The 25322-nt window shown below is 38.1% G+C and overlaps 1 pseudogene; it reads right to left on the reverse strand.

Moving 5' to 3' along the window:
- Positions 1-18715: 18715 nt before the first annotated feature.
- LOC114198162 (anaphase-promoting complex subunit 10 pseudogene) lies at positions 18716-19282 on the reverse strand (annotated as a pseudogene).
- Positions 19283-25322: the final 6040 nt, after the last annotated feature.

The raw sequence follows: 25322 nt of genomic DNA on the forward strand, positions 1-25322 counted from the left end.
TTCCTTCTACATTTTTGGCAACTTTTTTTTCCATTTCCTAAGATGTTTTATGCATCTATGAGGCATTAAATATTGTTCCTCAAGACTCATTCTTAATCTGTCTTCTTTTTTTCTTCCTTAGCATTTTATCTAAAAATCAGAGCCAAATTTGCCACCAAAATGCAGGCAGTTCACTAATTTATATATCTAGCAAAGTCCACTTTATGGATTTCCAGAATCCATTTGAGTTGATATATTTCACCTCCTTAGAAAAATACTTTGTGTACATTAAATGCTATAGAAGTATTAGCTATCACTGTGTTATATGTCCAGCTGCATGTTTGTCCAGATATATCAGAGGCACTTTAAACTCAGTGTGTTCAAAATGAAATACATGTACTTCCTCTACCACCCTATATGGTCTTTTTCCCAATATTTCTCTTTCAGTGACAGCCAGCAGCTACCATCTCACTGTACAAGTCAGAAAACTGGTAGTCTTTTTTGATATTTTCTATCTATTAATCTACCCACCTAAAATGTCATAAATGCCTCTACTTACCTCTATCTCAATCTTGAACCCTCCTTTCCCATCACTATGTGCTCTGACCTAAATTAATGCAACTGTTTTCTAACCATTTACCTAAATTCTCTTCCTCTATTTGCCACTTGGAAGCTGGAACAATTTTTCGAAAATAAAAATCAATTTCTGTCATTCTCCTCCATGGCATATACACGTAACAATGGCTCCATGATCTTATTTTTTTCCTTCTAGTTTTTAAAATGTTTTATTTAAATTCAATTTAGTTAACATATAGTACATTATTAGTTCTAGGGGTAGAATTTAGTGATTCATCAGTTGCATATAATACCCAGTGCTCATTACATCATGTGCCCTCCTTAATGCCCATCACCCAGTTACCCCGTTCCCCCACCCACCTCCTCTCCAGCAACCCTCAGCTTGTTCCCTACAGTTGAGTTTCTTACAGTTTGCCTCCCTGTCTGTTTTCATCTTATTTTATTTTTCCTTCCCTTCACTAAGTTAATCTCTTTTGTTTCTTAAATTCCACATATGAGTGAAATCATATGGTATTTGTCTTTCTCTGACTGACTTATATTGCTTAGGATAATATATTCTAGTTCCATCCATGTCCCTTGCAAATGGCAAGATTTCATTCTTTTGATGGCTGAGTAACATTCCATTTTGTGTGTGTGTGTGTGTGTGTGTGTGTGTATGTATGTATATATATACATAAACAAACCACATCTTCTTTATCCATTCATCTGTCTATGGACATCTGGGCTCTTTCCATAGTTTGGCTATTGTGGACATTGCTGCTATAAACATTGAGGTGCATGTGCCCCTTCGAATCACTATGTTTGTATCCTTTGGATAAATACGTAGTAGTGCAATTGCTGGGTCATAGGGTGGTTCTATTTTTAACTTTTTGAGGAAACTCCATACTGTTTTTCAGAGTGGCTGCACCAGTTTGCATTCCCACCAACAGCGTAAGAGAGTTCCCCTTTCTCCACATCATCGCCAACATCTGTCATTTCCTGACTTGTTAATTTTAGCCATTCTGACCAGTGTGATGTGGTTTTGATTTGTATTTCCCTGATGCCGAATGATATTGAACATTTTTTCATGTGTCTGTTGGCCATTTGGATGTCTTTGGAAAAATGTCTGTTCATGTCTTCTGCCCATTTCTTGATTGGATTATTTGTTCTTTGGGTGTTGAGTTTGATAAGTTCTTTATAGATTTTGGATACTAGCCCTTTATCTGATATGTCTTTTGCAGATATCTTCTCCCATTCCATAGGTTGCCTTTTAGTTTTATTGATTATTTCCCTTGCTATGCAGAAGTTTTTTTTTTTTTTTTTTTTATCTTGATGAAGTCCCAATAGTTCATTTTTGCTTTTGTTTTCCTTGCCTTTGGAGATGTGTCTAGCAAGAAGTTGCTGTGGTCAAAGTCAAAGAGGTTGCTGCCTGTGTTCTACTCCAGGATTTTGATGGATTCCTATCTCACATTTAGATCTTTCATCCATTTTGAATTTATTTTTTTGTGTATGGTATAAGAAAGTAGTCCAGTTTCATTCTTCTGCATGTGGCTGTCCAATTTTCCCGACACCATTTGTTGAAGAAACTGTCTTTTTTCCATTGGATAGTCTTTCCTTTGTTGAAAATTAGTTGAACAATGGTTCTGTGATCTTAGAATAAGAGCAAATGCAACCTCATGGCCAGAAAGGCTTTTCATTGATTGATTTCTCCAGTTTACTCTTGTTCTTTGCTTTGTCTCACCATCATTCCCATCCACTGTCACTTTCTTTTGACTCATCGTGGTTTTTATGCTTTATCCTACCATAGGCTTTTGCACACACTATCTCCTCTGCCTAGAAAAATCTCCACTTCCTCATTGAAATAACTCCTACTTAGCTTAAGAAAGGTATCAAGTATCTTTTCTCTTTTTTTTAAGATTTTATTTATTTGAGAGAGAGCATGTGAGGACGAGCAGGGAGGAAGGGTAGAGGGGGAGGGAGAAGCAGGCTCCCCGCTAAGCAGCAAGTCCAACCTGGGGCTCTATCCCAGAACCCTGAGATCATGATCTTAGCTGAAGGCTGACACTTAACTGAGCCACCCATGTACACCTATGCCAGTGCTACCCCATCTTTTCTGACCACAGTGGTATGAAACTAGAAATTAATTACATGAAGAAAATTGGGAAGTTCATAATTATGTAGAGATTAAATAGCATGCTATTGAATAACCAAAAGGTCAAAGAAGAAATCAAAAAGGAAGTTTAAAAAAATACCTCGAGAGAAATGAAAATGGACCCATAACATGCCAAGATTTGTGGGATGTAGCAAAAGCAGTTGTAAAGGGAAGTTAATAGTAATAACTGTGTACTTACCTCAAGACACAAGAATTGTCTTGGGGTGCCTGGGTGGCTCAGTCAATTAAGCATCTGACTCTTACTTCAGCTCAGGTCCTGACCTCAGGGTCCTGGGATAGAGCCTGTGTCAGGCTCCATGCAGATGGAGTCTACTTGAGATTCTCTGTCTCCCTCTCCCTCTGCCCCTACCCTCACTCCCGCACACGTGCTCTCTCTCTCTCTCTCTCAAAATAAATAAATAAAATATTTTTAAAAATAGAAAGAAACAAGAATAGTCTTGAATGAACAACCTAACTTTACACCTCAAGGAACTCAAGGGAAAAAAAAAAGAACAAAGCCCAAAGTTAGTAGAAGGAAGAAAATACAAAGATTAGAGCAGAAATAAATGAAATAGAGACTAAAAAGATAGTAGGGAAGGTTAATAACACTAACAGCATTTTCTTTGAAAAAATAAACAAGATCAACAAGGCTTTAGCTTACATACCAAGAGAAAAAGAGGGAGAACTCAAACAAATTAGAAATGAAAGAGGAAATGTTACAACTGATACTACAGAAACACAAAGGATCAATAAGGGACTGTTATGAGCAATTATAAGCCAAAAAAATTAGACAGTCTAGAACAAATGAATAAATTCTTAGAAAAACATAACTTACCAAAACTGAATCATGACAAAATAGAAAATTTGAACAGACTGATTACTAGTGAGGTGATTGAATCAGTAATCAAAAACCTCCCAACAATAAGGTCTAGGACCAGACAACTTCACTGCTTAATTCTACCAAATATTCAAGGAAGAATTATCACTGTTTTTCAAGCCCTCCCCCCACACACACAAAAGAAAAAAAAAAAAAAGAATAGGAGGGAACTCTTCCAAATTCATTTTATGAAGCATTACCCTGAAACCAAAACCAGATAAGAACACCAAAAGAAAAGAAAATTGTAGTCCAATATCCCCAATAAGCATAGATGCAAAAATTCTCAACAAAATATTAGCAAACCAAATACAACAAAACCTTCAACAAAGGCTTTCTTTTTGTTTGTTTTTTAAAATACATTTCTACCTCCTTCATTCACCCATTTATCCCATACTCCCACTCCCTGAATCTGGCAACTACCAGTCTATTCTCTGTATCTATGAGCTTGGTTTTGTTGTAGGTAGTGGCGGTTTGTTTGTCTGTTTAAATCCACAGGTAAGAGAGATTAGATGGTTTCTGTCTTTCTCTTTTTGACTTATTTCACTTAGCATATGCCCTTGAGGTCCATCCATGTTGCTATAAATGGCAAGATTTCTTTTTTTTAATGGCTGAATCATATTCCATTATATATTAGGTATAATATATATATGATGTATATGTGTGTGTATATATATGTTTTGTATATGTGTGTGTATATATAATTTATATATACATGAGATATATATATATACCACATTTTTTTATCCATTCATCCATCAATCAATACTTAGTTTGTTTCCGTATCCTGGCTATCATAAGTAATGCTGCAGTGAACATCAAAGAAAGCCTTCTTCATGGTTCCTCTACTAGGACTAAGCTCCCCTATGAGGACTCCCAGAGCACTGTGCACCTCTTTTCACTAGCTAATGTCACAATCTCAATTTCACATTTGTAAAATTACTTGATTAATGGGTATTTTCTCCAATATCCATGAAGGTAAAGGGTTAAGCCATCTTTGTACCTAGGCTGTAATGAAGTTCTTTAGCACCTAGTTAGTGATCGGTAAATATACACTGAGTGCATGAGTAGATAAATGCTTAAATTAACTTACCTCCTGTGAAGACTATTCCAGAACATTTCAACTGTCTTGCTTTCTATATTTTGATTTTTTCCCTCCATGAAACTTTCTATAAGCAATGTTTTCAAAATTCCTTTATTGACTTTAAAGCTGAACTTAGAATTGAAGAACATTTTTTAAAGGCATAGAAGTATACGAATATTTGATGGTTCATTTCTTGAATTATGTGTTGTGGACAGAAGTTTCTCTCCTTTTCTTTGTTCTCTTTTTTTCCCCTTTTTCCTTGACATCGAAAGCCTTTTCTTTGAAGGAGAAAATGACTCCCAAGGGAAGAGTCAAAGAATGTATGTGTGAGGTGTGTGACAAAGACCATTATGACCTCTTATATCTGGGCACAAGGCCAGATATTATAAGATTCTATGGATAAAGTCTTCAGGCACTTAAAATAAATGAAGTGTACCAAGTTGTGGTGCTTCTGTCCAATGTTTTATTTAAGCCTAGTCTTAGAAAACATAGTACTGAATGGAGTTTAGCAATAGAAATCAGTATTTTTAGTTATCTAGCACTGAATGAGACAAGAAATAATAGTGTTGTAAAGTATTGCAAATAGGGATCCCTACATATGGTTGATAAATGGGGGAGGAGTAAAAATAAGTACTAATCTTGGAAGAGAAACATTCATTAAAAGCTGAGGTAAATCAGAAGGCTTTGCAGATGAAAGACTCTAGAGCTGGGCCTTGATGAATAGAGTTTTACTGGATTGAGAGAATTAGGAAGAACAGTCTAACTAAAGGAAGCAGTAAGGAACACAGGTCTGAAGTAGTATATTTGTAGGGGACATTGGTAGCTAAATCTGGCCAGATGTGAGAATTTACATGAGATCACAGGGGATCTAAAGTTAGGAATTATCCTACTGACAAGGAAGATCTTCTAAATGTTTGACTAAAGGTGTTTTAGGGATATGAATTTACTCAAAGTCATTCAGGAGAAAATGACACATAGAAAGAATATGGGCAGAACAGATAGAATTTCACCATTTGTTCCACTTATATATGCTGAATAAATTGTGAAAGGAAGAAGATAACTAAAGTTTATTGAGTATGTATTAGATTACATTACATATCTTACATACAATTTGCCATTTTACCTTTAGAAAACATTTTAAAAATTAATTATTACTATTTTATTTTTCTCTCTCTCTCTTTTTTTTAAGAGATAGAGCACACACAGGCGCACACACCTGATGTGGGGGCAGGGGCAGAAGCAGAGGGAGAGAATCTTAAGCAGTCTCCATGCCCAGGGCAGAGCCCAACACTACGTTCCTTCTCACAACCCAGAGATCATGACCTGAGCCAAAATCAAGAGTTGGAGGCTTAACCAACTAAGTCACCCAGGCACCTCCTATTTTAAGAGAAACATGAATATGTAGATTTAAGTCATAAAAAATTACAAATGTAGTAAATCATAGACTGAATATTTGAACCTAGGTGTGTAGGATTCTAAAACCTGTATTCTACAGTTTAGCACATCTTTGGAAATGGAAATGTAAAAGGAGAGATGGAGAATAGAAATTACATTACTAAATTTAACATGAAAAAATTGGTAAATGTTTGAAAGTTCATCTGAAAGGAAAATAGAGTTGATAGATCATTTTTAAGTGATATTTTGAGCCCTGATGACTAAGAGACAGAGAAACAGATGAATCTTTTTTCTTTTTTAAATTAGAAAATGTTTAAATTTTAAGCTATTGAACAGGATGTGATGGAAGGACATCTCATCAAGTAGGTAGGAGACACATAGCTGGTAGGACATATAAAGACGTGGAGATATTAAATTAGGATTTATCTCTAATGACACTCATTGTGACCTTGCCCCAGTGTCCCTCTACTGCTCACCTCTTTGATACTTGAATCACCAGCTCTTGAATTAGCCCTGCCTCAGAGTATAGATCTCTCAAGTTGCTTCCTAACCAGGAATCATGATTGATATCCCCAAAAGTTTAACATCAAACTGAAACTTTTGCTGACTTGGCTCTGATCGGTTGCCTCTGAACTTTAGCTTTGTTTCTTAAAACAAATCTCTGCTTTGCATCCCAGTTCCAGTAACTTTGATCTCTTCCTCTTACATGAGCCTAAACCCTTGCTCTTGCATGACTCCCATATTTTCCTAGATCAGGAATTTTTAACTCCAGCTCATTCTGTGCTTTCAGGATCCGATATTCTGCACTAAATCCAGACAAGTAGGCTATGATCTTGACAGGGCCAGTCCTTGCTATTTGTCTATTAGCAGTGGCTAGAGAAGGGCCATCTACTGGATCATCTCCATCAGCATCTCACATGTTACACTAGCTCCATCTTAAAATAATAATAATAGTAGTAATAGACAAAGAAACAAGTGAAAAACCTTCTCTGGACTCCACTCTAGCTGTCACCATTTGTAACAAGAAGTTTTTATATACAATAAAAACTTGTAGTGACTCCGAATTTTATATAAAGCAACTACCAACCTAATGTTCTCTGACCAACCAACAGTTGCAAGAGGGGGTGAGTTGAAGTTCTTTATGTTGAAATGGAGAATGGAGGAGTGCCCAGGTTGAGAAATCGTAAGATTTGAATTAAGATAGTGGAGAGTGGGCACCAAGTCCCAATGTTTTCCCAGTGCAATTTCAATTAGTGTGATGTCAGGGGACAGCACAAGGCCTGCAGAGTCCTGGGAGCCCCAGACAGCCATAGGATTCAGAGTCATCCCTGTCTATATGTGAACAAGACTGGACAACTGCTATGTGATGGCAAACTGCAGGCAGGACTTGGACAAATGGGACTCACATGACTGGATGATTGAAACTACCAGCAATGTTGGAACTACCAACTGTGACACTTAACACAGGTCATCTCATTCACCTGTGAAATAACAGCACTCCTTATTTGATACAACTGAAATTTGTGGACTCTGTGCATTGGATTTGCTAGAGTTTTCTGAAACCGTGTTTTGTTTGCATTACTCTTTGGCCCTCTGCAATCTGTTTTTACTCTTTCCCACTTCACTGAAACTGCTTTTGTCAAAGTCATTGATGATAACCATAGTGCTAAATTGACTATACAAATTATTTGTCTTGATTTTACTTGACCTGCATTCAATATACTTGACCACATTTTCTTTTTTCTAACACACTCCTATCTTGGCTTCTATGACAACATCCTCTTCTTTTTTTTCTTACCACTAGGGTCATTCTTTCTCAAATTTCTTAGATGTCTTGGCTACTTCAGTAATGACCTCTAAATCCAGGACCCCTCAGAGCTCCATTCTAAATCCTTCTCTGTGTCCACATGATCTCATTCACACGCATGGGCTAAAATAGCATATTCATGTTGATTGTTATTCTCAAATTTATATTTCTATTATGGAATTCTCTTTTATGTTTCAAGATTACATATCCAATGGCTATCTGCACTTGATTTTCTCATATTCAGCTCAAATTTTATGAAATTTTATTATAATCAGTCTTGTTTTTGTACCCTTCATACCTGTCCCCAGAAATATCCTCTACTTTTAAATGTTCCATCTAAGCATTCTCAAGGGTGCTACATTCAGGAACTAAGGAGTCATCCTGATTCTTTTCTCTCCTTTTGCCCTCTATTCAATCCATTTTCATTTCCTGTTCATTACATGTATAAATTATATTTCAGAGTCATCCACTTCCTCTGTTTCTAAAATCATCCCGTTAGTCAGACCATCATCATCTCTTATCTGAACTACGGCAAGAGACCACTGACCGCCTTCCGGTGATTATCACTCCCTTCCATCTCTGCTCCACATATTAGCAAGAGATCCTCTTAAGGGGTAAATTAAATAATGTTGCTCTCCTGCACCAAAACCTTCAGAGGCTTTTCTTTCAATTCAGAAGAAAACCCAATTTCTCTATCCATTCCTGTATAACACTGTCTCAGAACTAAACCACTAAACCACTATCCCCATTACTCGCTAAATATCATCCCCACCTCTTTTTAAGCTCTTCTGGCATGCAAGTTCGCTGTCATCTCAGAACTTTTGAATTTGCTGTTCTTTCTCTATGGGATGATTGCCTTCTGTTCTCCTTTTTGTAGGTCTCAGCATAAATGCCACCTCCTCAAAGAACACTTCCTTGATCATCTTAATAAAAATTGGACACTCCAAGGTTTTTTGTGTTTTTTTTTTTAAACTCAGCCTTGCCTGTATTCTCTTGTTAGTACTTAGCATCATATGGAAGTATTCATATTTATTTATTTGGGCATGTGGACTAAAATTGTTGATCCTCACTGTTCTTAACATCACCATAGTGCCTGGTGCATAGTGGACATTCACTATGGACACATAGATCCTTTCTATAAATGATTGTTGAAAGAAATTATTGTAAAGGAAAAAAATGGGAAGTATACTATTAAAGATACAGAAGATATTTTTATTCTTTTTTTCATGTTATGTTAATCACCATACATTACATCAGTAGTTTTTGATGTAGTGTTCCATGATTCATTGTTTGCGTATAACACCCAGTGCTCCATGCAGTACGTGCCCTCTTTAATACCCATCACCAGGCTAACCCATCCCCCCACCCCCTCCCCTCTAGGACCCTCAGTTTGTTTCTCAGAGTCCGTCGTCTCTCATGGTTTGTCTCCCCCTCCGATTTCCCCCCCCCTTCATTCTTCCCTTCCTGTTACAGAAGAAGGTATTTTTAAACAAGAAAATTTTGGTCTATAGTATTTTCTTTAGACCATTTAAGAATCAGACCTAAAGTCAAGAGGAGATCTGGAAAAGTTGGTAGGTACAATTCTCTTTGAGAGGCTGTTTCAATCTTGTGGTTTTTTTCTATACAACAAGAACTAGGATCATATAATCCTATTGGTCTGTACAGGACTTTGAAATGGAGATAGAAGAAATGGAGCTAAGATAGCAAATCTTTACTTATTTCTTTTTGGTAGACAGTACAGTGAAACAGTTACATTAAAAAAAAAAAACTGTTGGGAGTTAACTTTCGGTAGTTGTGTGACTTTACCCAAATTATTTAACATCTTCAACCCTGAAAGTGTTCTCATTTATCAAGTGGGCACGATAATAGCACCTATCTCAGTAGTCATGTTGTAAAGAATAAATGAAAAAAAAATGTATATTTGGCAGTGTCTGGAATATGTTAAACATGCAATCAATAAATGTTGTTAGCCACTGTTATTATATTTTTAATTTAAGCCTCACTTACGAGTTAATCTACCTCTTCCCCAGGTGACAGACCCAGCCTCAGCTAAGGCCCAACCTATGTCAACACTCTCATTATCAAATTACAGCCCTCTCAAACATCAGAATCACACAGGGAGATTATCTAAAATGCACATTCCTGGGATACACCCCCAGGGATCCTTTCATAAGTCTGGGCTAAGATCTAGGAATATGTGCTCATAATAAACACTCCAGTCTATTATTGATAAAGAAGGGGATTCTATGACCTCATTTAGGGATAAATTGACATGAAATAGACCTACTTCCTCATTGTAGATGGCTGATGTTCGGTTCAGAAGACATATCTTTTTGCTGGTTGGAATTGACAACAAACAAACAACGAGGAGATTTCTTAAAGGGAAACTTCAAAGAAATGTATCAAAATAGGGCTCATTCAAGAAGGCCATGGGATAAGTAGACCCACTGTGGAAAGTCACTGAGCATCAGGGTATTAGAGCTTTGTCAGAACAATCTCTCTCTCTCTCTCTCACTCTCTCTTGCAGTGCCCCCCCCTTCCTCCCCCTTTCACCCTTTCTCTGTCTCCTACATACAGTTTTGGGTCATTCATTGGTCTTTTTATTCATAATTGTGTGGGTGGGAAATCCATCACCAGACACAAAGAAAAATCTATGAATGTTTGAAAGATAGCTGAAGGGATCCTTAGTTTTGCTGAGGCCAAATATGCTACATAGGGTTCATAATCCTTGTGGGAACAGCAGTTACACAAATCATGAATATGCTTCAGGGCAAACTAATCTTGATAACATCCAAGATGTCTACTTAATTGGCCTATCAATGCAATCTATATGTTGCCAGTTCTTTCTCTGCACTGTTGGTAACTAGAGCCAAATATGTGGCAGTGGGAAAAAAAATTTCATACTGATATACCAAATATCTATTTGCCTTTTTAATATAAAACACAACATTCCTTACAAAAAAAAAGCTGCTTAAATCATGCCTTTTGTTATGTGATTCAATGCATTCTGTCCTCAAGGTCATTTTCTTCTATTTATCTACAGACAGATTTAATGGAGTCATTATGATTGAATGTCATTTTTTTCTGGATTGACTTTATTAAAAAAAAAATCAGATTTTGCAAGCAGTTCTCCATGCATGCATCTAGATGTCAAAATACTACACCTCTCATTTGAAACCGGAATAATACGGGAAGTTCTTTGTTCCCCAGCTCTTGAAGAAAGGAGAAATACATGTCGATACTTCTTTAGTCATCATGTTGTGCTGTCTATTATCCCAAAGGTGTTTGTGGGTGACACTAGCGGCCCATCAAAGTCTAACCTTCCCCTTCCAATACGAATTTCTGCCATCGCTATTGAGGTTGATAGTAATGAATGCTTTCATTTTAAGTGCAATGGAATATGCAGCATCGGTAAAGATCAGAGTTTCTTTGTTCTATTTACATCAAATCTTCTCTCAATTGTTGCCATTTAGTTTCCAGAGTAATTGCAGATGATACCCTCTGTCTGGATGCCAGGGAGTCGGGAGACATTTTAGCAGAAGCAATTGCTAGCTAGCCTTACTTACCTCACTAGCAAGTCAACAATAAATTAAGAGGGCACTCAGGTGAAAGCATTTCAGAAAAGGTGTGCTCTGAGGGGTAACGCCTTTATTGCCCGCGGCAGCTACTGCAGGACTCAAGTCCCTCAACTATTTATCCTCAAATTATCCTCCTAACTTCTTCACTGCTGACATTCCCCATAGATCGGATGACTCACAGCGAATCCTCCTAACCTGTCAAGAAGGTATGGAGCCACCCGCTCTGTTGCAGTGTGACTAACCAAGGCTAGAGTAGTGGTAGCTGTTTATTTGATTAATATTCATTTGTTTCATTGTGTTCCAGGTATTATACGAAACACTGAAGATACAGGGATGAATAAGACATGTGTGATCACTACTGGGTGAACTTTCAGTCTAGTGGAAATGAGACCCAATTAAGCAATTAATTATAGGAAAGTCTGATAAATACTATGAAGTTGAGTACATAAGGAAGAATTTAGAAATGTTAAAAGGGCAGTCTCCTTTAGCTAGTGGATTAGTACAGGCATTCTGAGGGCAGTGATGTTAAGGTCAAAGCTGGCTCAAGGCACTGGGCAAAGAAAGAGGTATTAGAACTCCAGGAAGAGAAAAGCACATGTTCGAATGCCCTGAGATGAGAAAGTATATAGCACATTTGAATATCTAAAGAGTGAAGTGGAGGTAGAGCAGCTAACATAAGTGTGTATGATGCTCTAGAGAGGTGGAAGCTAAATCGTGGAGAGACGACTCAAGGAGTTGGGGTTACATACCAAGAGCAATGGAAACCATAGAAGGCTTTTAAGCAGGAAAAGTGAAATCATCGTTGTCCTTGCTGTTAAAAGGTATACTCTAAAAAGAACATAGAGCAAGACTGTTGAATCACAGATCTGTACCTCTAAAACAAATAATACATTATATGTTAAAAAAAAAAAAAAAAGAAGAAGATAGCAGGAGGGGAAGAATGAAGGGGGGGAAATTGGAGGGGGAGATGAACCATGAGAGATGATGGACTCTGAAAAACAAACTGAGGGTTCTAGAGGGGAGGGGGTGGGGGGATGGGTTAGCCTGGTGATGGGTATTAAAGAGGGCACGTGCTGCATGGCGCACTGGGTATTACATGCAAACAATGAATCATGGAACACTAAAAAAAAAAAGAAAAAAGATCTTAAGAGACCAATGGAAAGAAGTCAAGCAAAATACAAACTAAAAATGTGTTTGTATTCAGGAAGGCAATAAAAATTTCAAAAAGCAAAAAATAAATAAATAAATAAATAAATAAATAAATAAAGATACTATTTGATTATAAAAAATAAAAAATAAATTAAAAGAACATAGAATAGGACTAGGAAGAAAACAGGAGGAAAGAGCAGAGAAGGGAAGCGTGCTTTGAGGTGAAGCGTAGCAACTGAAAGTATGTTACACATTTCCCAGGATGATGACAAAGACTCGGCCTGGGGAGGGAGACACTGAGGCAGGAACTAAATGCTTAATGGATGAGCAAGCAAATGATAACAGTGAGGGGTAGCCCTGGAAGATAGAACAGGCCCTGTGTGAGACGCAAAGGAATAGGGCTTGTTGAAAGAAGCTAGAGGAGCGGGGCGCCTGGGTGGCTCAGTTGGTTAAGCAACTGCCTTCGGCTCAGGTCATGATCCTGGAGTCCCAGAATCGAGTCCCACATCGGGCTCCCTGCTCGGCAGGGAGTCTGCTTCTCCCTCTGACCCTCTTCCCTCTTGTGCTCTCTCTCATTCTCTCTCTCTCAAATAAATAAATAAAATCTTTAAAAAAAAAAAAAAGAAAGAAAGAAGCTAGAGGAGCAATGGTTTGGAAGACGTGATAATGACCCAGGATCAGACAGACCACACCTCTGATCGCAAAAAAAGCATTAGGTGGGAGAATGAGTGCCTCCACTTAATAAGACTGCAGGAAAATACAGGGACCTCAAAGGAGAGCCTGGTTTCTTTAGAAGCCAGAATTTCTTGAATTATTTTTAACTAGTTTGAAAATGCTAGGAAACTTTTCCAGTTCATCACATACGGCTTCTGAGAATTTCTCGGAGCCCTGCTCATAGGGCTGGCTTATTTCATCTGACCTCCACACCGCAGCCATGAGGGGCAGCTGAGCCTGTCCTTTGTGGAGTTGTAGGTATAGGACACTTGGTTGTTTCCGTCAAGGAAGGTCGCCCTGTATGTCTTCTGGATTCTGTGAAGCCCAGAACTGCTCGAAGAAGGCTCATTCTTTGTTTTCCTTGCCAAGTGCTTCCCTGGGTATTCTTGTCTTATAATCACATCACCTACTAAAGTCATTCTTTGTTATTGTTTGGCTTGGTTTTTTCAACTGCTTTTAAACTTTAAGCATCTCAAAGGCAGGGATTGTGAATTATTTATCTTTTTGTCGTCAGTGTTTAGCAAGCAGAGGTTCTTAATTAACTAATTAATTAATTAAACCTGTCCAGGTGAGGCATCTTGCTCTATCATAAAAGGAGCATATATTCCTCTTTTCAGCAAAACTAATGATTTCCCATACTTCTGGCTAATATAAAATGTTTTGCTACTAAGTTTCTTTAGAATATTAGCTTTTAAAGGGAAGGAATTAATATCTCTCAATAGATTTTCTGCCAGGATGAAGGGAGACACAGATTCGAGCTCATATGCCAACTCTAATCAATTGGCTGTCATTCCCTACAGTGCTGCTTTGAGAAGGATTTTGAGACTTTTTCCAGGCACTGCAGGAAAGACTATCATAAGTATCATAATTGATTTGGAATCCATGTAATTGGTTCAAGATTTGGGAGTGATGGCACTTTTCCCACATATTTCCCCATCCCTAATCTAGAACTGTTTAATAGATGTTAAAGTAACAATTCTAGTGCCCTCAGCAGAGACACTAGGTTGTGTTACAATTGTAAATGCTATGTCTACATTCCAACTCTCACTAATCTTTCCTTTGTGGAAATTTATGAAATCATATGGTCTAAATTATACAGTCTAAGTTACCAATTATTGTTTATGGCTCTGGGTTTATCTTCTTTTCCTAACAAGATTGTAGGCAATATGAAAGCAAGAATCTTCTTTCCCTGAATATTAACTTTGACTTTGGTTAAAGAAATTGTATCAGCCAGCTATTTCTGCATAAAAAAACCACCCCCAAAATTCAATGGCCTGCAACAAACAATAAATGTATCATTATGCTCACATTTCTTTGGATAAACTGGGGTGGCTCTGCCTCAAGCTTCAGGTTCTGCAGGTTGGCTGGGTTGACTCATTACTGAGGTTTCAAAGGAGAGTCAACTAGGGTAGCCCTGATCACCATATTCCCCATTCTTCTGAGACAAGTAGATTGCCTAAGTCACATTACTTTGTAGCAATGGCAGAAGCACAAGAGAGCTGTCTCTAATGCAGAAGCACATTTCATGTCTTTGCTAGAATCATTATCTTAAACACTTTTTAGCCAAATCAAACTCAACATCAGTGTAGTAGAAAAGTATACTTCATCCACAGGGAGAAGGAAGAGAGTGACTATTTGCTGAATTCCAACCCCAATAGAGTTTTTCCTCAAATTAAAAGTAGTGAAAGGGGCACCTGCGTTGGTTAAAAGTCTGACTCTTGATTTCAGCTCAGGGCATGATCTTAGGGTCCTGGGATGGAGCCCTGTGCTGGGCTTCTTGCTCAGTGGGGAGTCTGCTTGTCTCCCTCTTCCTCTGCCCTGCACCCTGCTCGCTCTCTCTCTCTCTCAAATAAATAAATCTTTAAAAAAATAAAATAAAAGTGGTGATAACCTGCAGGGCTCTGAGATTGCATTACGACAATTGAGAAGAAAAATGCCTGGCATATATTGGCATTCAGTAAATATTTGTTGAACTATTGAATTCCTTTTTCTACCCTCACAGTATATATAATGTGTGATACCCAGGTGGATTTTAAAGATTCATTGGACTTTGATCAAGATGGGATTTCCAGAATCTATCTCCATTTCATTCTGTGACTTTAGGCAAGTTCAGAAATGTTTCTTTTTATTTTATTTTGCAGGTAAATCACAGATCTCAGTTGTACTGTTTATTAGAGAATATTTTGGGACTCTAAGATACATATTATGTAAGCTGTTCCAAATATTCAAAAATGTAACTTCCAATCAGACCTTAGCAATAATGGCATGAAAAATGTCACCTGTTCAATTACTAATTTGTTGATTCTAAGTAAAAACTACTTCCCACTTAAGGGAGTAAAGTTAACTTTCCAGACTTTTAGGCATCAGTTGTTGTAACACATAAGTTCCCAAATTCAAAATCCTTGTCTTTGAAACTTTATTTTTTGGAAACTTTATAAATATAAATAAGTTCTCATGAAGTATTAATGCATCCTCTCCAGGCCACAGGAAAGAAAAAAAAGTCATAACGAATAAACAGACTCACAATATCTTTAAATCTATAATGAAAGAACACATTTTAAAGGCAATAATCAGAAAACTGAGTTACTAGTAATACGTCATTTAATATTTAAAAAAAATGGAAAAAAATGTGTGCTTTACCTGACATCATACTCACACAGGATAAAAAGCAGGAGAATGTGTAATCTGATAGTGATCAGAGTGTCTCTGAGGCACAAAGAGTCTGTGGGAAACCTTACTTTCTCCCATGGACTTTGAATTCCTTATGGCCATTAACACTTTAAAGGGAAGTTCTGGGAGGGTAGGGATTTCACTCTGTGGAATGATTATTGTTTACAACAGGGACTGTGTCAATATTTCTTTAATGTTACGTTTCCTAAAACACCTGGCACAGGTTTATAAACTAGATTAAAATATTAATAAATATTTATTCACTGATTCAATTGTATTTTTCACATATTTCAGTGTATATCTATAAACGTTGGGCCAGAGAAAATGAGAGTTAATGCTGATATTGCACTTAGGCATCAATCTTGTAAATATGTTACTTATATTTTGTAGCAACTTTAAGCTGTAGATGCTATTATTATCCCCATTTTACAGATGAAAACATCGAGGCACACAGAGAGGAAGTAGCTTACTGAAAGTCACAAAGCTAGTGAGTGGGATTTAAACTCAGGCTTTCTGGGTCTCAGTCTTTGCTTTTAACCATGATGTAACCAAGCTAACTTGGAAGATGCACGCTCCTTCAGGAAGGTAGCGTGGCAGAGTGAATATGCTTCAGACTGTTATATGACATGTTTTTTAAAACAATGCAAATCAGGAAGCAGTAAGATCTACCAGGGATCTTAAAACTTAGAACAAACAGGCCTCAATTAAAAGCCCATTTCTACTCTTTATTAGCTCTGCAACCTTGGGCAATTTTCTTACATCCTTAAGCCTCAGCTTTTTCTCTGTGTCAATGGAGAGTATACTTCCTTAAAAGGGTTATTAATGAGGTAAGAAAATATGCTTAGCAGAGTATTGGCATATAATAAACTGGAATTATTAATACTATTTAGTCCAAGCACCCAGGGAAATTAAATGGCTTGCCCAAGGTCATCTGTCTGGTTATAGAAAAGTGACATCTCAACTATGGATTTCTTGGTTCAAAGTCCAATACCTTCCACTCTAGTAATGGCCACTCCCCAGGGATTTCTCACATGACTTGAGAAAGTGAGATAATCCAGAAAGGAAACCTATCGCCCGACAGTGTGTTTGCAAACCACACAAGGTGGCTAGGATTTGCAATGTGTGATATCACTTCAAGCAGACTGCATGCTAGTGTCATCATGTTTTCTTCAACAGATCAGAAACCTAAATAACAAATATTCACAACAAAGCCAGATTTCTTCGTGAGGCTTTTCCAATTAACATTTGAGGGCTCGATTAAGTTTATATCATCAACACCTGTATTCCCATAGCATCGGCTTCTCCACTGCCAACTCTACACCATAGCATTTATCATCAATCACTTAAGAATTCCATGCATTTATTATAGATTTCATGCCTCCCTATTCGTCTGCTAGTTTTTTTTTTTTGACCATCTGATTTCATTTATATGTGTAGTCTACAAAACAAAACAAACAAACTCTTAAATATAAGAGAACAAACTGGTGGTTGCCAGAGGGGAGGGGATTAGGGGGATGGGTGAAATAGGTGAAGGGGATTAAGAGATCCAAATTCTCAGTTATAGAATAAGTAAGTCCTGGAGATAAAATACAGCATAGAGAATACAGTCAGTAACGTTGCAGTAACTTTGTATGGTGACTACACTCATCTTGGTGAGCACTGAGTAACACATAGAATTGTCAAATCACTGTTATACACCTGAAACAAATAGAACATTGTATGTTAACTATACTTCAATTAAAAAAAAAAAGAATGGAAACTTTACAACTTAAGACTTCAATCTACCCAGCAATGCAAAAACCACCAAGGAATCTTTTCCAAACAAGAACCAATCTGGGGAAGTTCTGTGGCTATATAATTATCCTCCTAAAAAGTAATAAATACAGGGTGGGGGGGAAGCATACAGAATCAAATCTACTCATTTTAAACCATGGAAAGGAAACACATTTAAGCGCCTTTAAAATATTTTTATATACAAAGAACAATCTCGTACATTTAAAAAACTTTATGAGACACATAACTATATTCTCCAAATCAGAATAGTTCTCATGAGATACCTAATGCTAAGCCTATTTTGATACTGTTTTTTAAAAGGCCCAGTTTTAAAAGAATAATCTTCCTCTAGAAAGAAAAAAAAAGAAGAAGAATTTTGGCCTATTAAAGACAGTATCGGGCACCTGGGTTGCTCAGTTGGTTAAGCGACTGCTTTCGGCTCAGGTCATGATCCTGGAGTCTCAGGATCGAGTCCCGCATCAGGCTCCCGGCTCAGCAGGGAGTCTGCTTCTCCCTCTGACCCTCCCCCTCTCATGTGCTCTCTCTCTCTCATTCTCTTTCAAATAAATAAATAAATAAAATTTTAAAAAAAGACAGTATCTATTGATAAAACATAGTATTGTTCCCAAACATTCAATAAAGCATCACTCTAATGCACATTCACTATATGAAATAATCACTTAGTAAAAAAAATTGTGTTATCTCTTAAAATTTTCAGTTCAATTGTTTTTTGTTATAATGAAAAATTTAATGATTGGCTTCAAATCTTTTTTTAATAATGTAAAATATGTGAGCTTCATTATATGTTAAAGAAAATAAAAATTATATGACCCAAAATCTATTTATTAAAGTTACAATAAAATACTCTTCAATGCATACAAAATTGCAAAGTAACTGATGTTTTTTTCAATAAAGATTCCAGATATAATATTTACTGACAAGATAAAACAAAGATATGTTTAATGACTTTTGTCCTGTGTTAAGGTCACCTTATTGAACAATACATCATGAAATCGATAGTTGTACATCTAGGAAATTTACCAATGGAGCTCTCTTCTACTGGTGTGTATATTTTAATTTGTCTCATGTGGGTGTCTCTTCCATTTTGATGATTGGCTAGAACAGCAATCTGTATCATGAATGTGCGAGTTGGCTTCTTATGATTACCAGTTAAGAGTACATGAATCCAGCCACTTGGTTCCACCAATTCAAGTTGCCGAATTTCTTGAAGATTGTGAAAATTATTTCCTACTCTGACTGAAATCTTGCTTGGAGTATAGCTTTCATCAGATTTGTAGTCTGCATAAATACATAATGTCTTCACTGTTGTTTTTCTTCTGAATTGGATGTTTACTAAATGAGGCTGGGAGCCATCTGATTGCCAATAAGTCTCAAGATTGTCATCTCGTAATCGATCCACTCCAAATCCTGGTTTGCAAGATGAGAGTGACCAAACAGCTTGTGACCCAATTTTCCGTACTGTTCCAGTCCTTTCCAATTGCTTAGGGTCAGCACCAGGAGGTGTCTTGTTTGGTGTGGTCATTTTTTAAATATTCCAGCTTGCCGCAACCCAGCTTTTTAGGATACCCTGCAGCTCCGTGCCACTCCCACTCAGGACCTCGTCTGCTAGTTTCTTGATTAATATAATGTTATATCAAGAATTTTTTAAAACCTATTCGTTTCCAAACCATCAAATTATTTTAGCCTCTCAACTTTTACAGGAGCAGGTGTGCATGTAAAGGACATAGTCTATTTGCCTGGTGTTTGGGAATTTTTAAAGCTATTCATAGACCTTGTAGCATGTAAGCTATTTTGTGCCCTTTTTATGGATTACATTAGTAAAATTATTTATTTTGCATTTGATTTCTAGGAATTCAGTTAATGCAGGCATGCTCAAAGTGGTTTTAAACACTTCTGTGGTCTGCACAGCATTATTCCAGAAAGGCCCTAAACATTGTTCTTTCAAGTCATATTTTTGACGACCCCCCCAATGATTTCTGCAAATATTTGCTCTGTATACTTCAAGTCTGATTTGATTTAGCCCCACAGCTTTAAAAATGTCCCTGAAACACATGGGGTATAACTACAATAGGTGATTCAGCACATTTCCATCACATAAAAATCAAATTTCCAGTGGCACCACTTACTCTTTATTGTGCTGAGATCAATAGTTGGAGGAACCCTTAACCCAGCCGCATGCCCGTCTACCCAATATGTATTCATAATATCAGTCTATAAATTCAATAGAAATATTAGGTTACAGGGGCATTCATGCTCAGAATAGCAAGATTTCTTGAGTCTGGGGAGTGTGCTTCAGAAAAATTGCTCTGCTCACTAACCAAAGTCTTCCAGAATGGCAGTGCACCACGAAACAGGACACTGCAAGTGTGTGTGGTGAGCAAATGGGCAGGGTGAGGTTGGGGATATTTTGGGGACTTACTCCTTCCCATCTACTTAGCTGACTATAAGAACCAGCATCCTTGGATACATCCATATTCCCTATTTGCTGAACTTTTACAAATAGCCTGTTGAGACCCCTCTTTTGGGGGGTCAGAACAGGAGTTCTCAGCATGGTCCATGCGGGGTGGTCTTACCTGTTTCAGAGCTAATTACTCACCTGCTCCTGCTGTTCTTCTTGCTCAAGTATTTCTTATATATTTATGTAACAGTATAACTAGTTGCACCATGACTACATATGGAGTAAATGTAACTACAAATATTTTTAATGTCCCATCTAACCTCTAAGGAACCAATCCACCAGACAAGAAGCATTTGACACAGACTTTCAAAATACAGGAAGTTCAAAAGTGCCTTTGAAACTTTGGTTCTTAAAACAAGAGTGAAGCACTTTTAAATAGGTTTTCCTGGTAGATCTTTTTTTTTTTTTTAAGATTTTATTTATTTGACAGAGAGAGAGAGACAGCGAGGGGGAACACAAGCAGGGAGAGTGGGAGAGGGAGAAGCAGGCCTCCCGCGGAGCAGGGAGCCAGATGTGGGGCTCGATCCCAGGACCCTAGGATCATGACCTGAGCCGAAGGCAGATGCTTAACCGTCTGAGCCACCCAGGCGCCCCTTCCTGGTAGATCTTAATGCTTTCTGGTTTGCATTGTTTTAAAAAAAACATGTCATATAACCGGAAACATTTTCTAACGCTTTGCTCAAACTAGTTCATTGGTAACTGATCTAGATTGAACTTGTTACCTATCCTCTCCTCCCCCAAAAATAGGCTTCAGATGGACTTTCACTGAATTTTGTCCCAATTAAGATTCCACGAAAAGACTTTGCTATTATAAGGCAGGAAAATTAGTTTGAGAAGAACATGATCTTTTGTTACCAAATAGATCTGATGAGTCCTTTTGATTTTTGATTTCAGGGAATAGATTGAGAAAGACAAAGAAAAAGCTAAATTGCTATGCATAATAAAACACAGCAAACAATGGAGTTTCTGGGTGTGGCCTAAAAAGGCGGGATGGGAGATCCCAGGGATGGAGGGAGGACAGGAAAATCAGTGAGGGGGGTGAGGGTGGGGTTTGCCCTACAATAGGAAGTCTGGTATCTGAAGGGATAAGGGCATCCACAGATGGCAGTGAGGATGCTGGAGATTTTTTTTTCTTTAAATTTTTTATTGTTAATCACCATACATTACATCATTAGTTTTTGATGTAGTGTTCCATGATTCATTGTTTGTGTATAACACCCAGGGCTCCATGCAGAATGTGCCCTCTTTAATACCCATCACCAGCTAACCCATCCCCCATCCCCTCCCCTCCCCTCTAGAACCCTCAGTTTGTTTTTCAGAGTCCATTGTCTCTCATGGTTCGTCTGCCCCTCCAATTTACCCCCCTTCATTCTTCCCCTCCTGCTATCTTTATTTTTTTCTTAACATATATTGCATTATTTGTTTCAGAAGTACAGGTCTGTGATTCAACAGTCTTGCACAATTCACAGTGCTCACCATAGCCCATACCCTCCCCAATGTCTATCACCCAGCCACCCCCATCCCTCCCACCCCACCCCGCTCCAGCAACCCTCAGTTTGTTTCCTGAGATTAAGAATTCCTCATATCAGTGAGGTCATATGATACATGTCTTTCTCTGATTGACTTACTTCACTCGATGCTGGAGATTTTATGAGAAGCAGCAGGTCAGTGTTTTAAATGTTGACTCCCCCATGAGTCTGTGTAGTCCCATTCAGTACTCTTGATCTTCATCAAAAAGTCTGCTAAACACAGCTGCCTCACGGGAGTGGCATTTTTTAAAAATTTAACAGTATTTGTACCCAAAGTGTGGCTTAGAGAAGGTTGAAGGGGTCTAAGAAGTGAGGAAAGAAGTCAAAAATTAAACAAGATTTGATCAGGGCACCTGGGTAGCTCAGTCGTTAAGCCTCTGCTTTTGGCTCAGGTCATGATCCCAGGGTCCTGAGATCGAGTCCCACATCAGACTCCTTGCTCAGCAGGGACCCTGCTTCTCCCTCTGCCTACCACTCCCCCTGCTTGTGCTTGCTCTCCCCCCAGCCCTATGTCAAATAAATAAAATCTTTAAAAAAAAGAAAAAAGAATTGATCAGAAATAGGAGATGGGAGGGAAAAATGAGTAAAGGATATATATGTTTCCAAAGAATATCTCGATGGATTCCCAGAGGAAAAGGAGATCCTGGTTCTACTACCATACATGGCAGGAGAGGCCAAACTGACTAATTTGATATCAAAGCAAAAGTTGTACAAGGCTAATGGGCTTGGGGACATGTGGACTAACATATGATCACACAAGGATGTTTATAGACTTGAGTCAAAATTTAAGATTGAAAAGATAAGCAGAACAGAATGACTCCCCTCTGCTTTTCCATACTGCTCCTTGCTTCTCCCCACTCCACATAATTGCTGGCTTCTCTCGTCCCCAGTATTATTGAGCTTTGGATCCTGGAAATGAAAAGAAGAGGAACAGTCTAAAATGGGAGTTGGCAAAGTGGATTAGCCACTTACTCTTTATTGTGTCCCTGTATCATCTGGCCATCTCCCCACACAACCATATACCTCAAATACCCGCTGGATTATTCAATGTCTTCTAGCTTAAGTTTTGTGTGTTTTTTTAATGTTTATTTTTTTATTTGGGAGTAAGAGAGCATGTGTGCCTGAGTGAGGAGAGAGAGGCAAGAGGAGAGAGAGAATCCCAAGCAATCTCCCCACTGAGGGCAGAGCCCGACATGGGGCTCAAACCCAGGATCCTGAGATCATGACCTGAGCTGAAATCACGAGTCAGATGCTTAACTGACTGAGCCACCTAGGCACCCCTGGCTTAAGTTTTAAAGAGTTAAGAGAATTTTTGTATCAAGCACTGAAGTGAGTCTTGCCAATGGGATTGAAAAGTTAAGACAAATTTAAGGATCAATGCTCTGAGATGGAATAGAAACTTCATTTATATGAGCCTATGGTTTCCCTCTATTTCTTCAATTTTGAGAAGTGATGAATAGATTAATGAAGATTTCAAAAGAAATATACACATCAACTGAAAGATGCTTCTATAAGGACATCCTTAAAGCAGAATCAGAGTTAACTGCTTAACTGAATATCATGACCAATGTATCAGAAGTGATACATTTTAGTTCACTTCTGTTTAGAGATTCTACTGTTTAATCTTTCTCCTGACCAGTTAGACCTCTGCTCATCACCACCAATAACATAAAACCTCAGATACACACTTTACATGCAGTAAGATGGTTTAGAATGTGCACAGAAGAACATAGATACCAAGGAGGTTCCACAATTTCCTCATTATGAAATTTTGGGCAAATCAGTTAACATAGAATAATCATAACCAAGAATGTTCTGTGAGAGTTAACATGTTATTTGAAAAGTGCTTTTAGCCAAAGAGTAAGTCAATGGCTTAGAATGCCTGTTAGTTTTGTCCTGGATAGCCTTCTGGGCTAGCTTCCTCATATTCTGGCCTCTCCTCCCCTAGCACACCACGCTTCTGCCATTTGTAATTATCTGCAAAGCTAAACAGCCTCATAGGTTAAATACATTTTTAATGCTCAGAGTCAGGAATCTTGCTAGTGATTGCATGGAGAGAGATTTTTGGCCCTGCTTGATTGTAGCAATTACATGCAGAAGAATGGAAAGGCTGGAAGCCAGTATCAGCCAAGCAAATGCCACAGATGCCGGTCTCATTTAAAAACAGTTAAAAGCTATATTTTCAAAGGCAATAGACACACACACACACACACACATACACACACCCTAATACCACCACCACCTCCATTATCACCAAAGCATTAGATATTTGCTTCCCAAAGCCAAAATAAACTATTTACATTTTACTCTCATTTTCTTGTTCTTGGGATGTTTTTCTATAGGAGTAAATAATATCTAATTTCCCCTGACCCATATAAATTCTTAGGACTCTCATTGCCTCTTCAATGGTTAAAAAAGAATAGATAACTTCATTAAGTACTTGCTATGTGTCTGGAGCTATACTAAGAGTTTTGCATCTTGGCTGTGATACCCCCTAGTTGTTGTCTTTGATTTATAGGTACGAGGAAGTTAAGTAATTCCCTCAATGTTCTATGAGTGATGAGTGCTAAATGCTACCCCAGTCTGTCTTTCTGACTCCAGAATTCATGCAATTGATCATTTTACATCGCCTTTCAAGTACTTCACTATTAACATTTATACATATTGTGAACATATTATTTATACATATTAACATTATTTATATACATTAACATTAGTACACTTTTCTGTGACTGGCACTGTTCTAAGTTCTTTATATATATTATTTCATTTGATCCTTAAAACCTTACCATGAGGTTGGAATTGTTTTTATCATTCCCAATTTACAGGTGAGTAAACTGAGGCACGAATGGGGTGATAATTTGCCAGAGATTACACTATTATTAAATTACACCCAGGAGATAGGGGCACCTGGGTGGCTCAGTGGATTAAGCGAACTCAGGTCACGATTCCAGGGTCCCAGGATCAAGCCTGAATTGAGCTCCTTGCTCAGCAGGGAGCCTGCTTCTCCCTTATCCCCTCCCCCTGCTTATGCTCCATCTCTGTCAAATAAATAAAATCTTAAAAAATAAAATAAAATAAAAATTAGAGAGGACACAACCCAAATCCTCCTAGTCTGCGTCCCTTGTCTGCCCCACACCCTGCCCAGGGCCACACTTAGCATTAAGAACCACTAGAACCTTCTCACAGGCCACTTCTATAACCCCGCGCACGCTGCTGCATTGTCAGCAAACCGGAATACCCACCATGCAGAATATGCGCAGACTCGGTGCTTTCCCCAAGCGTTAGCCCCCACAGCTGGGACTTTTCTCCCCTTCCCTCTTCGCTGCGCTCACCTGGAGAAACTCCTTCACCCTCCAAGGCCTCCAAGGTCACTTTCACCTGCGAACTCCTCTGCCCGCCTCTCTTCCCTAGACAACATTTCATTATTTCCAACAGCACTATGACTAGTGACTGGTCTTCTAGTGTGCCAGTCCTTCCACTATGCCACTGTTAATTGTTTACCATGCTTCCTCCTCTAGAGGATGAGGTCCTCAAAGCAGGGATGGTGTTGGAGGAAGTCACTGAGAGGACCTGACCTCCAG

Source organism: Eumetopias jubatus, unplaced genomic scaffold (assembly GCF_037043125.1).
Source record: "Eumetopias jubatus isolate StellerSeaLion01/CBP00866 unplaced genomic scaffold, mEumJub1_p1.0 scaffold_2, whole genome shotgun sequence".
NCBI lineage: Eukaryota > Metazoa > Chordata > Mammalia > Carnivora > Otariidae > Eumetopias > Eumetopias jubatus.